The sequence below is a fragment of the Pongo pygmaeus genome, chromosome 13 (genome assembly GCF_028885625.2).
Source record: "Pongo pygmaeus isolate AG05252 chromosome 13, NHGRI_mPonPyg2-v2.0_pri, whole genome shotgun sequence".
Lineage (NCBI taxonomy): Eukaryota > Metazoa > Chordata > Mammalia > Primates > Hominidae > Pongo > Pongo pygmaeus.
Genome location: NC_072386.2, coordinates 48,253,321 through 48,271,084, shown reverse-complemented (window position 1 = coordinate 48,271,084; position 17,764 = coordinate 48,253,321). Strand labels below are relative to the sequence as shown.

General features: G+C 32.8%; 1 protein-coding gene across 1 annotated transcript in view; it reads right to left on the bottom strand.

Annotated features, from left to right (window-relative positions):
• Nucleotides 1-1,747, bottom strand: part of PTPRD (protein tyrosine phosphatase receptor type D) — a 1,191,315-nt gene extending 1,189,568 nt beyond the window's left edge. Inside the window, exon 1 of the mRNA XM_063649531.1 lies at nucleotides 1,625-1,747. The gene's annotated coding sequence lies outside the window, so the exon portion shown is untranslated. The remainder of the gene's footprint in view (nucleotides 1-1,624) is intronic.
• Nucleotides 1,748-17,764: the final 16,017 nt, after the last annotated feature.

Sequence of the window (17,764 nt, the reverse complement as noted above, 5' to 3'; positions counted from 1 at the left end):
CAAAGATGTTTGACATGACTAATCATTAGAGAAAGGCAAACCCAAACTACAATGATATATGCTATCACACCCATAAGGATGGCTACTATTTAAAAACAACAACAACAAAAATAAACAGAGAATAACAAGTGTTGGTGACGATGTGGAGAAATTGAAACCCTTCTGCAATATTGGTGGGAATGTAAAATGATACAGCTGCTGCGGACAGTGTTATGGTTATTCTTCAAAAAATTAAAAATAGAATTACCATATGATATAGTAACTCTACTGCTAGAAATATATCAAAAATACATTGAAAGCAGGGTCTTGAAGAGACATTTATACACCCACGTTCATAGTGGCATTATTCACAGTAGCTAAAATGTGGCAGCAACTCACACGTCCATTGACGAATGAGCAAGTAAAACGTGGTTTATACATAAAATAGAATATCATTCAGCCTTAAAAAGGAAGGAAATTCTGACATACGCTACAACATGAATTTTGAGGACATTATCCTAAATGAAACAAGCCAGTCATAAAAAAGACAAATACTATATGATTCCACTTATATGAGGTAGTTAAACTGTCAACATCACTGACACAAAGCACGCTTATTGTTGAGGGGTGTTTGGGGAGGCAGGCAATGGGGAATCATTGTTCCATAGGTACGGTTTTATAAGATGAAAAGAGTCATGGAGGTGGATGGTGGTGATAGCTGCACAACAATATGAATATATTTAGTGCCACTGAGCTGTACACTTAAAAATGGTTAGGATAGTAACTTTTATGTCATGTGTATTTTACCTCAATTTAAAAAATAATAAAGTAAATGAGATACTAGTGGGAATTGACTTAACCATCTAGTCACTACAATCCAATCTATCAAATTTCTTCTCTAGTCTATATTTTGGTGCATAGAAGAGTCCATTTTGGAAATAGATTTGACATTCAAGAGTCTTTTAGTTATTGTTGTTTTTAAATGACTCACTTTGATAGAGCAGCTCATTATCATCCCCCTACAACGTGCACAATATTGACATGCATTCACTCAAACTAAGTTTATATACAAAATTATTTCACAATTAAAATAAGGGTGTTCTTGAACAAATATTTTTATTTGGACTGATTTTGGTAAGAACATTTGTTCATGTCAACTATCACCATCTGTACATGACTGTTAGAAGTTATCTCAAAAAGAGTAGAAATAGGAATATTATCTCATTTATAGAGATATAATTACCACCTTTATGCCTCCACCACCCAAATGTGTAGCACAGTACAAGTCACATAGCCAGCTCAATATATTTAGGATATAATATCACAATAGCAGTAAAGTTTATCCAAAAGTAGCAGTGTTACGGAATGAAAATCTGGAATGGTCAGTGTATTGACTTTGTCAAATACTGACTTTGATCTTCAGCCAGAATCTTCACATATCAGGGCCTCAGTTTTCTCATCTATAAACTGTGCAGGTCAATTTCAATGATTCACAGTGCCTTTCAACATTAATATTTTGAATTTCTATAAGATGAGTAACATATTTTGCTTGCCTGAGATAACAGTTCCCAGTTTTGCACATTCAAAGGGATCTTTAAGTGTTTTCATTGGAATCCATGAAGGAGCCAGGAAGCAGTTTACTTACCAAGAGAAGTTTCCTCTCCTAGCTCCTGCTTTACAGTAGTGCCTGCCTCTGTTCAACGTTGTTTTAGTGGCACAGTTGTAGGATTTTGAATTAAAAATAAAATTATGCTCTTTGAGTGGCATTCTGCAAGAGAAGTGATTTTATTGCTTAAGTTCCCTCTTGTATTACGCAGTCTTGTAAGCCAAATATGAATGTTGACATAAATGATGTATTGCACAAGTACAGGCTTCACAGATAGAGCTGTAACTTCTAAAGATCCGGAAAGATAAAAAGTCAATCCATGCTGTAATTTAAATCCAGGTTATAAACTTGGGCTCCACCTGGGGTTTCATTTAGATTTGATAAATTATCATATCTCAGCTCAGGGAAATTTCTCCAGAGCCTTTCATTCTCACTTCATTGACATTTCAGTAAACAGTATTTAAGAAGTAGATATGAAATTCTCCTTCTTTGGCCTTTAGTAGCAGGCAGATTTACTGGGGGTGAGAAAAGAAAAATTTTATACAGTGTAAGGAGAAATATTTTGAGGTAGTAGAATTCCATATAAATATTTATTGGGGTACATTTAAATACCTCATTAGAATGATCATTCAGGAATGTTTTGCCACTGATTTGAGAAATAAAATGCTGTACAAATAGAACAATGAACACAGGCACACTAAAATCTAGTGAATAATTATAAGACAGGAAATGGTCTGTGATAAATACAGAAAAATTACACAATTAGAACATATTTGTGTGCTTAATTCAAAAGTGTCCTTCATTAAAAAATTTACAATCACAATTAAAACAGTACCTTCAGATCCATACTTTTCTTTAAAGAGTTTAGGCTTATTTTCTCTCTCTGTCTCTCTTTCTCACTTGCTCTTGCTCTCTCACTCTCGCTCTCCCTCTCTTTATCAATTGTTTCTCTGTCAGCTCAAAAGAGTAGACATTGTAGCCATTATTTAAGAATTTGGAAAATAGCACTAAATCCTTTCTCAAGGCAACACAGTAAATCAACAATGAGCACAGATTAGAAGAAAAATCCTATTGTTTCTCTTCAAAGATAATCATGACACTCAGATAGTAGAATATATATTTTTCATCGTGTTGATAAAAACATTGTGATGTTATCAAGACGTATGATGTTATCCCCTTTTTAATGGATGAAGAAACAAGTTCTGAAAATTGAAAAGCCTGCTCAAATGTGTGTGCATTCATGGCAGTGAAAGATCATGAATTCTGACTTCTTCTGTGTGCTTTTCACTATACCACTCACCACTCTGTATTTTCTTATATTTACTGTTTCTAGACATTTAAAAATATATTGCCAAACTATAGTTCATCAAATGGAAATCTATTGTTATTATAATATTTACTTCAGCTATCACATTTGTGAGTTATTTTGGTATATATATATAAGAACTCATTTATCTTCAAACATTTAAAATTAAGACATTATTTTTGCTGGTAAAGTTGGCTAATTTGACATAGTATTCCTATCAGTATTATTTATCAGTGAATCAGACTGGTATATGGGCAAACATTCTGTACACAGCAGGAACTCAGTAAAACAGCCTGTTTCTACTCACAGTTAGGACCTCTTTTCTTCAATAATGCTGAAGGAATACTTAAAACAAAACACAAGCATGGATAGTGTTAATGCCCTCTAGTGTACAGAACTCTCCCAACCAAAAACAGTGCCTGATTTCTTTCCTTCATTTGACACTATCTCATAAATAAAAGATAAGAGAGTAATGAATTATAGTTTGTAAACACTAGAGCCAAATAATAACTGCTGATTGCCAATAAACTGCAATGAAAACTGATCCATATCAAGCAGAAGTGATACTGCAGCAATAAACATTTGGAAGAGAACTGTAAATTAATAACAATTCTTGGGCTGCCCCTTGAATATTAATTGTTATGAACACAGCATTGTTTAGGAGTAATTTGCAGAAGTATTCTTTGAATGGGATGTAAAAAACTGCCAAAAACTTACTTTTCCTCCATTTCTCAGTTGCTTCTCCATTCCTAGTATTTTTTGAAAAGCTACTTTTCATTCAGGAGCTATTTTATGAAAAGAAATAAAACATTAAATACAACCATCTAAAGTTAAAATGTAATCTCTCCTCCCAGCCGTGATAAAGAAAGTCACACCAGGCTTAGCCTCTCAATGTAAACAACAATAAAGTAGCACACAACACATGAAGCAAGTATTTCAGGCATTGGACAATATGCATTCCAGGATAATGATTTTTGAAGGATAACAAAATGAATTAAGTTCTACATTTCGTTGGATTTCTTCCCAGCAGAATTTTCCTGATAGCAGTACAGGAAGGTATAGCTAAAGAACACAGCAGTGCCACTGAGTTGAGACTATAGATATTGAGGGTTGGTGCTGCTAAGTTGACTGGATTTGGTTGGATAGGGTATCAGGTAAGAGAGAGCTCTGCAGATGGCACCACTGAGGCTTGAGAGTGGGTTCCCTGTGGAACACTGGGCTGTATATAAACAGACTTGTACTAAAGAAATACTTAAGGAAGTTCATTAAGCAGAATAAAAAAGTATTCCAGATGAAGATTTGGATCCATAAGAAGAAATAAAGAAGATTGGAGATAATAAATATGCAGGTAGACATAGAAGACTATTTTTTCTCTTCTCTTAGTTTCTTAAAAGACAGATGATTGTTTAAAGCAAAAATAATAAATTTGTTTTGGGAGGGTATTACAATAGATGTAGAATTGAAACATTTGATCAAAGCACAAGGGATGATGGTAAATGGACTTATTACTGTTTTTATACTACTCTATTTTATGTGAAATTGTTCAATATTAATTGCAAGTACACACTGATAAGTTAAGGATAAATATTATAATCCCTAGAGCAACCATTAACAAAATATACACTACTATGGCTAAAAGGCTACTTCAGAAATAAAATGTATTACTAAAAGATATTCAATTAACAAAACACAATTCAGGAGAGGAAAAACAGGGCAATAAATAATTAATGGGCCAAAAAAACAATAAAAAGCAAGGTAAAAACTTAAATATAATAATATGAATAATTACTTGAAATGTGAATGGATTAAATATTCCTATTATAAGACAAAGATTGTCAAACTGGACAAATAAGAGTTACTAAAATGAAGTGTGCCTTAACAAGTTACACCTTAAATTTTAAAACACAGATTGGAAGTAGAAGAATATAAAAATATTTGTCATGCAAATAGTAAGCAGAATCAGAAAAAGTAGGCTTCTAAACAATATAACCAGAGATAAAAGAGCAATATTTATTAATTATAAACAGTTCAATTCACATAAAGATATAACAATCATATATGTATATGCACCTAATAACAGAGTTTAAATATCTATAAAAATGTCCAGAAAAGTGTGAAATAGACAACTAGCCCCTCAAAAAATCAGTAAGTATATAAATGATCAAAATAACACAATCAACTACCTTGTCCTAGTTAATGTATATCAATTATGCCCAAAGACTGGAGAATAGATTTTCTTTCCAAGTGCGTATGAAATGTTTACTAAAATAGACTACAGACTGGGCAATATCATAAAACTATACACCTTACAAAAGATTGAATTTATAAGGTGTATTTTCTGGATACAACATATCTAAATTATAAATAACTAAAAATAAGATTCAGACAGGACCAAAATACTTAGAAACGAAATGGCAAAATTTTAGACTACCAGTGAGACAAAGAAGAAATCACAAAGAACTTTAGAAAATATAGTAAACTGAAAAATATTATTAAAAATAACACAAAAACAACACAGAGAAAACTTGGTGGGATGCCTCTGAAGCAATACTTTGGAGGGAACTTTAGGAAATCTTTTTTGTTTGTTTTTAAACCTTCTTTATTGAGGTATGATTGACATACACATAGTCTACAACTTGATGAGTTGGAGACACGTACACACCCATGAAACCACTACCACAATCAATGCCATAAACATATTCATCACCTCCTAAAGGTTTCTCTTGCTCTCATTTATCATCATTTTTTGTTATATGAACACTTAAGAGCTATCCTTTTAGCATATTTTTATACAATACATTATTGTTAACTACAGACACCATGTTGTACATTAGATCTCTAGGACTTATTCATCTGGCATAACTGAAACTTTGTACCCTTTGAGTAATATCTCCCCCTTTCTCCCTCTGCTGAGCCCTTGGCAACCACCATTATGCACTCTGCTGCTGTGATGTTGATTGTTTTAGATTCTTCATATAAGCAGGATCTTGTAGTGATTATCTTTCTGTATCTGGTTTATTCACTTAGCGTGTCATCCAGGTTCATCCATGTTGCAAATGGCAGGATTTCCTTCTGTTCTAAGGCTGAATAGCATTTTACCATATGTATATGTATTGCTGTTTTGAGTGTAAAATGATATATAACTCTTGGGACTAACTAATACTTTCTTATGACCTTACACATTCACTGAGTATAATTCAGTGATTCCACCACTAAGTCTTTAACCAAGAGAAATAAAAACATTTGTTTATGAAAAGAATCAAGCAAGACTGTTTATAGCAGCTTTATTCATAATAGCCCCAAACTGTAAACAACCCAGATTTTCCACTGCAGAATGATGATTAAACAATTTGTGAAATATTCATGCATTTTTTATAAAAAAGGAGCAAATTGATGATATATAACAACATGTATAAATCCTAAAAACATTATGTTGAAGCAAAGAAGCTACATGCAAAAGAATATGCAAAATGAGATTCTATTTATGTGACATTCTCCAACAGACATAACTATTCTATGGTGACAGAAATTAGAACAAGCTTGCCTTCACAGTGGGATTAGATTGACTGCAAAGGAGTTAAAGTAATCTTTCTCAGTGATGGAAATATCTTGTGTCTTGATTGGTGGGCAGAGTACACAGGTTAATATGTTTGTTAAAATTCATCAAATTGTGTCAAGACCTGTGTATTTCACTGAAATTTTTTGCCTTGATTAAAATAAACAAGCAAATAAGTAAATAAATAAGGTCAAAGGAGGGACTTGTGTGGTAGTTGTTTTAAATGTATCTTTTCAAAACTGTAATTTTCTCTCAGATACTCCTTTTTAAGAGTTATTCTTATTTTAGTTATAGCTCAGTAATGTTACCATTGGGTTTTTAATAGGCTATTTTCAGTTCTGGTACCTACACCAAAAAAAGTCTTTTTTTATTTTTCTTCTTGTTATAGGTGTTGAATCATAGCACATCATTTAGATGAGATGTGTGGGTTATGCTCTGATAACAAAGTGACTCACATTTTTTAGTGTCTTTATGAAATAAGATCTGTTTCTCACACTACACATGCCACACATGTCAATAGGGGGCTTAGGTTCAAATAGGCACTCAAGTGCCTGGGCTTATAACTGTAAGACCAGATGAAAAAATATAGAGGAGGCCATGGAATGTTTCCTGAGTACTACCATTTCTGCCACAATGATCATATGGTTTAGTCAACTACAGTAAATATTGCATAGGAATCAATGGTGGTTATAACTGATCAAACCTCCGAATCTTGTAGCAAGACTATGGTAGAAGTGTGTAAGTTGTCAGAATCAAAGTAGAGTCACTTGTGTCAAACTCTAACAAAAAGTAAATACATAAAGCCAGGAGGCTGAGAAGGGAGGGCTCTCACACACACATGCCTATGATTTTACAAAGGCTCTCTGAAGCATTCTTGTGCATGTATGCCTATCACAGAAGACTGCAAAACCCATTAACTTTACATAAAGACCATTGCCACCTTACATAAAAAAAAAAAATACTTCTGAGAGGACATATGCTCAGCAACTACGTGTCCAACCTTGGACTGGTGCCACTTTTGTTATCCATTGTTTTACCCAAAGACAATTATCTCAAAACAATTATGTAATCCTTCTCATTATTCCTTTAAAAATCTTTGTCTTCCTTCACCTCCCTAAATGTACCACATAGTTACCATGGCAAAGGTATTCTCATTGCAATACCCTATTCCAAAATAAATATCATTTTCCTTTACAGAGTCTCTCTCTGTTATTTGGGTTGACAGTTGAAAACTAGAGAGATTGTAGTCTAAGACTTTTTCTAAAATTTATGAAGACATTCTTAAATGGACAAGCTTTGGATTTTGTATTACTTTCTAAGTTTTTGCTCTATATTTCTACTTATTTGACATCTGTTTTATATGTCTTTACCCAATATATATTGCTCAAATATGACCACAAAATATCCCAGATATAAAGATTTCATAGTCCCATTGTTCTTAGTAGATAATTCTTATGGCTTATTATGACCTACAAGGCCCTAAGTTATACAACCCTTGTCTCCATTTCAAATCTATCTTGAGCCATATCCCCAACACACATTTACTATGGTTTCAAAAAACAGGTGTTAAAGAGACTTACTTCAGCACAATACCTACCATGTGAAAAGCCTGCAGTTAACATCACTATCAATAGGAAAAAACTGAAAGCATTCCCTCTAAGATGAGATACAAGGCAAAGATGCCTACACTCACCATTTATTTCAACATAGTACTAAAAGTCTTAGCCAGAGTAATTAGACAAGAAAAAGAAATAAAACACATCCAAGTCTGAAAGGAAGAAACAAACCTATCTCCATTTGTGAGATGACATGATCGAGTATATAGAAAACCCTAAAGGTGTAACAAAAACCTATTAAAACTAATAAATGATTTCAGTAAAATTACAAGATTGAAAATCAATATGCAAAAATCAGTCATATTTCTATACACAAACTGTTTAAAAAGTAAATTAAAAAACAATTCTATTCACAGTAGCAACAAAAATAAATAGAATATTTAATAATGATTGCAGTAGAGAGGCTAAGAAGGCGTCATTCTTGGGCGATCCAGAATGTCTTTGTTGACAGACTAGCTCAACAACTACTTAGACTAGCTGGAACTAGTAGTCAAGGACACTTCCTCCTAACTTTGTAAGCCTTGCTCCCTCACTCAGGGTCAAGCTTGCATCACAGTTTGATTGCCCTTCTGGACTTTTCTGACTTTCTATTTCCTTTGATATAGGTATTTCCCCTAATAAATCATTTGCATGTTTAATTCTCTCTTGACCTCTTCTTGGAGGACTTGGTCTACCACAATGGTTTCATTTAGGACTAGAGCAGCTGACTCTCACAGATTAATTAATCAGCAGTAGATCCATTTTTTAAAATCATTCTCTTCTTTATAGATCATTTCATATCGTCATGTGATTTTTTGATCGTGTTGGTCTACTTTGCCATCAGAATTTTACTTTCCTCTTGCAAAAGTGGCCCAGATTCATTGCTCAATATAGGATGTAAATATTTAGAATCTACAGATTAGAAAGACTTTTAGCCTGACCGAATTCTGAACCCTGGAATAAATTTGATGCCAGATTTAGTATCAGAGAAATGTGTGGCTGTCATTATTATTTGAGGTACTCAAATATTTTAATAAACTTCTTTAAAGATATGGCTCAAGAAGCAAAGGATATATTCCTTGTCAAGTCAATAGCCATACTGCATTCTACGATAGGTGGCAAGGTTTCATCTAGGCATGCTCACACAGGGAATCAATAAAAATGAAATAATCATCCCAGGGAAAATAATTGGGTACTTTTGTTGTTGATGTTGTTCTCATCTACTTAAAAATGTTTAATATATTTATAACAGTGATAAACCTTTTAAATTTATTTATGATCCCAAGGAACAATCAATTTTTCGGATATGCTTAACTACTTCGTTTTTCTTTCTAACGTGGGACATTACAACACAACAATGGACTACAGTGACGGGACAATCACCAATAAACATCCAACTCTTAAATCGGAAATACTCTCTCATCTCTAAGTAGGCAGAAAAAAAATAATTTGAGAGTAGATAATCTCATAATTTAAGGACACAGGTCTAATTTTTCAGATTCAAGACATAGGGGCTTAAATGATAAATAAAAATAAAAATAAACTCAACATTCAAATGTCTTTAAGTGATGGAAAACCAGGCTAAAAATATTCTTGTTACATTTTCAAAGCTGGTTTGAATACATTTCAAATAGTCTATAGTATTTCACCTATAAAGATTTTTGAATTCACACAGCAACCTATATAACTGTCTCCATGTTTATAATACATTGCTTTATGCAACATGATTCCAAATTTCCCCATTCATACTGAGGACAAAAGGAAATATTGTACTTAAAATTTGTAGAAGCAATAGAGGATCTTTATCTTAAAGGGAGAGCTTCAGGGAAGAAGAGCTGATTATATAGCTAAAAAAAAAAAAAAAAAGACTTTCCTAAGAATCAGGATATCTTACTTCTTGGAGATTAGTTCCAGTGAGATGGGTCCAATCAATCTTTAGAATCCTGCCTTTTTGTCCTTCCAGATTTATGATTCTAAGATCATGCATCTTATATGGGTTTCCTGATGCGAAAGAAATGGGAAAGTTTTGTTTAGATAATGTCTAGAAGATAACAGAAATGGCCTAGAGATGAATGTATCAGATTGTCTCTAGATAACATTTCTCAGCATATTCCTTTTTTTTAAAATTACCTTTGGAATACTCAATTTGAGATGGCTTAGACTAACCTAGATAGAAGCTGAGGAAATCCATATATTTTAGTGGAAAAGCACATTAAGAAGTTATCTGGAGCAATGCAAGTTACAAGGCTCTGACTGAGACATCTTCTACCGGTGGTGTTTAAAGGTATTTCTTAGTTGAGGCCTCAGAATGAAAAGACCAGAAAAGTCACAGGACCTGCCAGTCTTGTTAACAAGGCTGGTTAACAAACAGTGAAATTTGGAAAGCAATAATGATTATGTTTTAAGAGTATAGAAAATTAAGTAACCCAGTAATTCTATTTCTAGAAGTTAAAGGATGTACTCAAAGGTTATATACAAGTATACTTGTCTTAGTTCTATATGTCATAGTCCAAAGACATTCAAACAATACATATATGAAACAATAGAAAATGGATGAACAAAGTATGTTCCTGCCAGAAGTTTGAATTCTAGGAAATAATTAAAGATGAAATTTTAAAAGAATTTGAATGGCATCAAGAGAATGATTCTAATATAAAATTAACTGATTAAAAAGCAGGATAGTAAGCATTATAATGTCAATTTTGTCTGAAAAGAAGCAGGGATAAACAACATATATTCATTTATCTATCTATATTCACAAACACACAAAACTGCAGAAACTGGGATTCAATTTGTTATATATTAAGAATGCTACCTGGGTAATAGGATAAATAGTGCTTTTTATTGTCTTCTATATACTTTCTTGGATTGTCTGAATTGTATACAATAAAAATGTAAGGCTTTGTAATAAGAACAAAATATAATGGTTTTCTTAAAGAAAAATAAAAATACTCAGCTGAAAGTAGCCTGGAAAAGAAGACAAGATAAAATGAATTATAAAAGAATTAGATTTTCCACCCATGGAAAGGGAGAACAGAAAGTAAAGCTAATATGATGATTAAGGAAGAAAAATTATGAATGTTTTATATTTTACAGGAATTCATTGCAATCAGTCTTGTGATTCTATTGAATTGGGAACTAAAAATAATTATCATTAGTAAAGACAGTTAGGTCATTTCTGCTGTAACAATGATTGTAGTGTTGTTTTAATATAAATAACTCTAATCTTAGTGTATGTAACACTTAATGATCCAGATGCAGACAAAAATCTGTTTATAAAGATGATTTAAGATATAGACTTATTGTTCAGGTCGCTATGTTAATTAAAATCTCAACTGTGCCTTCATAAACCAGTCTATTTGATTTTTGTCATTCTTGTCTTGGGTAGCTCTGTATTCAGAGAAAACTTAAAACTCATTTCAGACGGGGAAGACGAGCTCTTAAAAATCTAGATTCTTTATTATTGTATCAATAGCCTAATGCTTCTATACTATCACACATAAAAGCCTCAATATTTAATTGATTACATATTATAATTTATGTGATATTTTAATAATTTATAAGAAATGTCAGCAAGTTCATACTTCAGTATTTTACTGGTTTTTTGGTCTCTTGCTCTTCTTCACACGCACAAGTAAAGTACACATACAAACATATTTCCAAACTTATAAATGGGTTGTTTTTGTAAAGATAATTTTTAAATTTGTGGTTTGGAACACCATATCTATTTTCTTTATACAAGCAGCGCTCCAGTGGCCCCTAGCACTAATGAGCAATACACAGGCACAAAAGGGAAAGCCAGGAGGTAACACAATTCTTTCAATGCGTTGTTTCTTCTACTTTCCATTCCCCAGAAATGACCTTTCGTGAGTAGAAATTACATGGCTATTTTTTCCATAATGAAAGTAAATACAATTAGATTTATGTATATTTTACAGAAAAACAATACAACCCAACAACTTAGAATAGCTTTTTCTCCATATATTTCTCCCCATAATCTACTTTCTGAGCTTGCTAATGTTTAAACTTAATAATGGCATCTCTCTTCTTACATTTTTGATGAGTTGCCCTTGCTTTCCAACTAAAGCCCACATTTTACAAACTATCACTTAATTTTGCTTCTTTCTCCACTACATTTTCAATCTTCTTTGAGCTTCAAAAGGTATTATATGTTCTCATTTTCAATTCATTGTACTTATGGATCAATCTACCTGGAAGAACATTCATCCTTCAGCAACCTTCCCTGCTCTTATCTCCCTCCTTTTCCCTGGCTGTCTCCTATTCTTCAGGACGCAGCAGGATTTAACCACTTTTGTGAAATCTTCCCTGAATGATCCATTATTAACAAGGCATTATCTGGTGGCCCTCTTATGTATGCTCAAAGAATCTGTATATCACCCTTGCATTTACCATATTTATATTAATTACATGTTACTGTGTTCACTAAATATGGTTGTGAAACTGTTCCAATTGTCCAACTGTTATTGCATTTACTAAATATGGTTGTAAAACCTTTACAAGAAAAAAAAATTCTCATAAATTATTAAAATACCACATAAATGAAATGTAAGAGGAATGCCATGATTAAGTTTAAACATTAGCAAGCTCAGAAAGTAGATTATGGGGAGCAATACATGGAGGAAAAGCCATTCTAAGTTGCTGGGTTGTATTTTTTTCCTGTAAAATATACATATATCTAATTTAATTTAATTATGGGAAAAAAGCCATGCAATTTCTGCACACTAAAGGTCATTTTTGGTAATGGAAACTGATGTTTATTGTTTCTTTTGAATAAATATAAATATAGAAATTGACCCTTCTACTATTAAAACTTGAGAAAGTTAAAATTGTCTATCTGAATTCCTTTCTCAGGAAACCAACCAGCAAGCCTCCTAGATAGTGTCAAGGAACTGAAACTTACTAGATCATCACAACTGGACAATGACACACCAGACCCCTCACTTGTGGTGACTGCCTAATTGATCACCTGCTTTCTGTTGACCAACTCTTCTTCCTTAGCCCTCCCTAATTCCTGTTTTCCCACATATGATTCCATTTCTTTCTTGCTGTATAACAAACCCCAAATTTTAGACCATCAAGGAGATGGATTTGAGACTGATCTCCCTTCTTCTCAGATACAGCATGAGAATAAAGCCGTATTCCTTGGCTATCTTCATTGTGGCAGTGATTGGCTTTCTGTGCAGTGAGTAGCAGGGGTTACACCAAACTCCTGGCTTTCAGTAACAGTTGTATTTACCACAGTTTATTGAAACTACCTTTTTATTTAAAAAAAATTAAAAAAATATTTTGCTGTCCTATACAATTACTTTCCAGATCATTTTCCTATTTGGCCTTAGCTCTATTCTCTGTCCTTACTGTGTGCCTTGTATCTAATGTAACTGCATTCCCCAGTTTCCATTTCCAACTGGCTCCCTGATAGTCCCTAACAAGAGGCCACAAAGCAAGAAGAGTGAGAAACCAGAACATTTCTCCTTGTCTTTCCTGCTTAGGTGACAAGGAGCCTCAAAATTGCTACATCTCATCCATGTCTGTTTCCCACAGGATCACCTTTACCTGTGTATGGCCCTACTTCCTACTGGGAACTTCTTCACATTGGTTCCATATGGGTGGAGTAGCTTTCTGTTTTTCACAAATCAAGGTGGCCTCATCAACACTTATTTGGCTTCCCAGCTTTTGTATTTTAAACATGATCATACATTAAAGTCATTTTTTTTTCTTTTTTGGAACTACTTAGAATAGTATCTCTTTTTTTTTAACTGCATCCTGAAAGACACACTATAAACTTTTAAAAACAGAATGTCTTATTCTTTTAGTTTTTTTCAGCAATGAGCAAACTTCCCAGCATATATTAGGCAATCATTAAATGCATGTTGAATTAAATTGTGATTTACAAAACATAGATTTCTGAATAAGGAAATATTTAAATTAAGAGGGATAGTTAGTTGCTTTGATACTTGAAACTATACTGGTAATATCTGTCACTTAAGGTACTTCATTTTCATTTCAAAATATTCAATCTCAAAAAGAATGCTTCTGCTTTAAAAAAAGTTTGGTCCTTTACTTTTAAGTATCTTACTACCAGCCATTAAGAAAAGGCAAAATTACTATTTTTTCTAGAAAAAAAACATTTGCCATTCCTTTCTTTCCATTGGCTCTGCCCACCTATTTGGGCAGCCTCATCATGATCTCTTCAGGCATAATCATGCATCCTTGATTTACCACCTCATTTTATAATAAAATAAAATAGTGGCAAAACATATTTTTTTTCAGTTTGGAAAACAACCTTAAATGCCTTAAAATTTTTATTCATTTTACATAATTGACAAAAATATCCCAGAGCAAGAAAGGAAAGTTTAATCACTACTTGGTTTTAATTTTCTCCATTTAATTTCTCTAATTAAAGATGGAGGCTGAAAGTAGTGGGACCTCCTGGAGACACTACAGATAGCAACATTTCTGCGAAAATTAACAAAGTCGAGCAAAATATCCAATCCAAACAAAGCTCTTGTACAATAGAATCTATGAACAAAGGCCACAGTAAATGCTTTTCAAAAGAAATGTGTGTGCTTTGCAGATAGCTTTTTGTTTATTTTTTTCCTAAGGTTGGACTTGGTTTCATTCAATTAAAAATATCACAGTGTATATTCTGAAAAATATTTATGACTATGTAGTAAATGGAGACATTTTATAAATACCGTCATCCTCTATGATAAAGAGTACACATGCTGATCACTAAACAGGTATTGACAAATTGGTAACATGCAATGCAAAGCTTTTGGTATGAAAGAAGAATCTGGTAGCTGAGATTCAATACAGCTGATGTCTGTAAGCACACAGCTGATGCTAGGTGAATATGTGTAGGCCATATTTTCAGCTGCCAAATGTCAAAATCATTTGTTATCCATGTAATAAATATCTAGGCTGATAGAAATTTATAATACATACTGTTTGCCTAACTGAAAAAACAAAAATCTTGGTATCATTCATTGAAGATCAAGCAAAAGGAAGGATTTTTATGAAAATTTACAAGTGTCAAACGTTAAATTAAAATAAATACAGCAACATCAACATCATATCTCTTGCATTGCTTCAATTCAGTGTAACTTGAGTTCTCATAAAAATATGGAATTATATTTTTATTCTTTCTCAAATGTTTATTAATTCTTTAAACATATATTAATACTTTCAAAATTGCCATAGTTTATACTTTAGATAACTGTATTCAATACCAAAGATCTCTTTTATTATTTGAGACATTTCTGTAGTGTAGGTCAAATACTCAGAGACATTTTGCAAAAAGCCAAAGTTAAACTATTTCCAAACAACTTTAGGTTTTCCCCCAAGGATCAGCAAATTTTTCATAGAAGACATAAAACTGCTATTTGCATTCTTCCTATTTATCCTTCTCTACCAGACACACGGTACATAATCTAGGAAATAGGTCATAAATGTGACATACAGAAAAAAATCCCATCTAGAAGAACAGATTGTGACATATTTTGGAAGTAACTTCAATCCAGTTTCTATGGAGCCAGAGATATGTTTTTCCTCTCATTGCATCTCACTATAAGTTTAATAAGAGAAACAGCTAAGGACTTGTTGAACTCATGATCTCTCTTATTCAGAGACACCCAACAGTGTCTAGCAAAGACGTAATTACATGATTAGTGATTGAAAACACAAAAGCCATTGCTTTAATTAGTATGCAAGCTTTCTTCTGACAGAATAAATGCAGAAATCAAAGATGATTGAGCAGGTGATTATTTCTATTTTTCTGGGTACATGAGTGAGGGGGTAAAAGGTTATTTTTAAAAGGCTTCTAAGCAAGAAAAATATAATCTTTTTAAAGAGATAAAATATTCCCCTGAAAAGGTAGAAGGGTTATCTTCACATAAAGTAACAGTCTTTTAATCAAGACAGTTACTTTTTAATAAGCTGCCACTATTTGTTTTAGCTTATAGAGAATATGTAAGGCATTTCAGTGATAAAAATGCAATTTCACTTTCCAATCAAAAATGTTAATAACTATCTTTTCTCATTTCGTGAGCCTCTTTTTGGAAAATGTATACAATGACAATAAAAATCATGGCATCTTGTATTCACAGGAGATTCTTTCTTAAAATTTTAAATATTAGGAGATATATGAGTTTCTTTTGTTCCTCTAACCCTGGGGACTATACACAACTATTAATATATCTGTGGCCACAGGGATAATTTGACTGGCTCCATAGTACCCATATGTCTATGGAAAACCTAAAACTTGGGTTTCTGGGCTGCTATGCTGTTCTCTTTAGAGTGCAAGACCAGATCTTTTGCCTTCTATGGTGAAGAAAAAAAAAAAACACACAATAATAATCACGAGTAATCATTACTAATGACAAATATAAGAGGTTTTCATGCATTCCTTCAATGATAGTAACAATTTAGGAAATAAATTCATTTCTTCCTTTTAGCAAACAAAAATCTTTCTTTTGGGATCTAGATGTGTTACTGGTTAACACATCTACTACTGGCCTATAATTAGTGATCTCATAAATTCTGGCAAAGGGACTGATCTTCTAACCCACTAAAATAACAAGATAGTATATGTCTGATTTATTTCCTATTAAACAGTATCAGTAAATGGCCACAGTCTTTTCAAGGGATATAATTCTACATAAAATCCAACTAGGATTTCAAACAACTATAAAACAAAGTGATGACTTTACAGATAAAACTGTGTAAGTGCTAAAATGTCTCACACAGTGTGATAAAAATGTTCACAGTTAATGCTAATATCTTTGCCCTTCTTTTTCTTTCATGTGTTGCTAAATTGATTACTTTCCTATGTGTTATGGCTTGACTATACTCAAACTATTTCAAAGAAAAAGGGGATGTTTTTACTCAGGTGTATTTAACAATAGACAATTGCATTTTTTAAAATGCTTACTATATATAATCTAGTTTTATATATTAACATTTTGCTTTTTCTTAAAGATCCAAAAATTATTTATATACATTTTATTTCATCTCCATGTACTCAGTAATAATCTGATAAAGATATATAATAAAAAAATAAAAAATCTCATAGCCTCATTTGTGCAATATTCATATTTTCCTGAATATTCCTCTCCTTCCCCAAACTTTTCATGGAACACAGACATGAAGAACTGAAGTAAACAAACAGGTTTAGCCAATAGACAGCACCAAAATTCCATAAAAGAATATTATCCACAATGAAGTTAAAGAATAACGGGACCTCAATGATAGTCATTGAAAGGGCAAAACTCTTGCTTATTAGGAATCAAATATCACCTGCTGGTTTTTATTAGCATTTGCTTCCTCAAGTAAAAAGGGAGTGTGGATAAATGTTGATGGCAGAACAGAGTAAAAATGTCTTGTGAATAAGGCTGTTAAGATGGGAGCCAAGCTGGTACCAGTTTCAGGCCAGAAAGGCTGTGGCCATCTATGTTGCCTAAACAAATTGCTTTCCTGGAGAGCCTTAATTCTATCAAGTCCGAATCTGTGCTAAGTACCCCAAAGCAAAAAGTCCCTTGTTTTTGTGCTTTGAACATTGTGAAAATGTTGTTGCCCCCAAATTTACTTTGGCCTGCTTTTGGTGGATGACAGAAACAGAGATTAAATTTTTAAATTAGGAAGCAATTTTTTCTCCCCTAGACTAAAATTTCCCTCCTGGTTAGGGCTCTGCATCAGCTTCATGA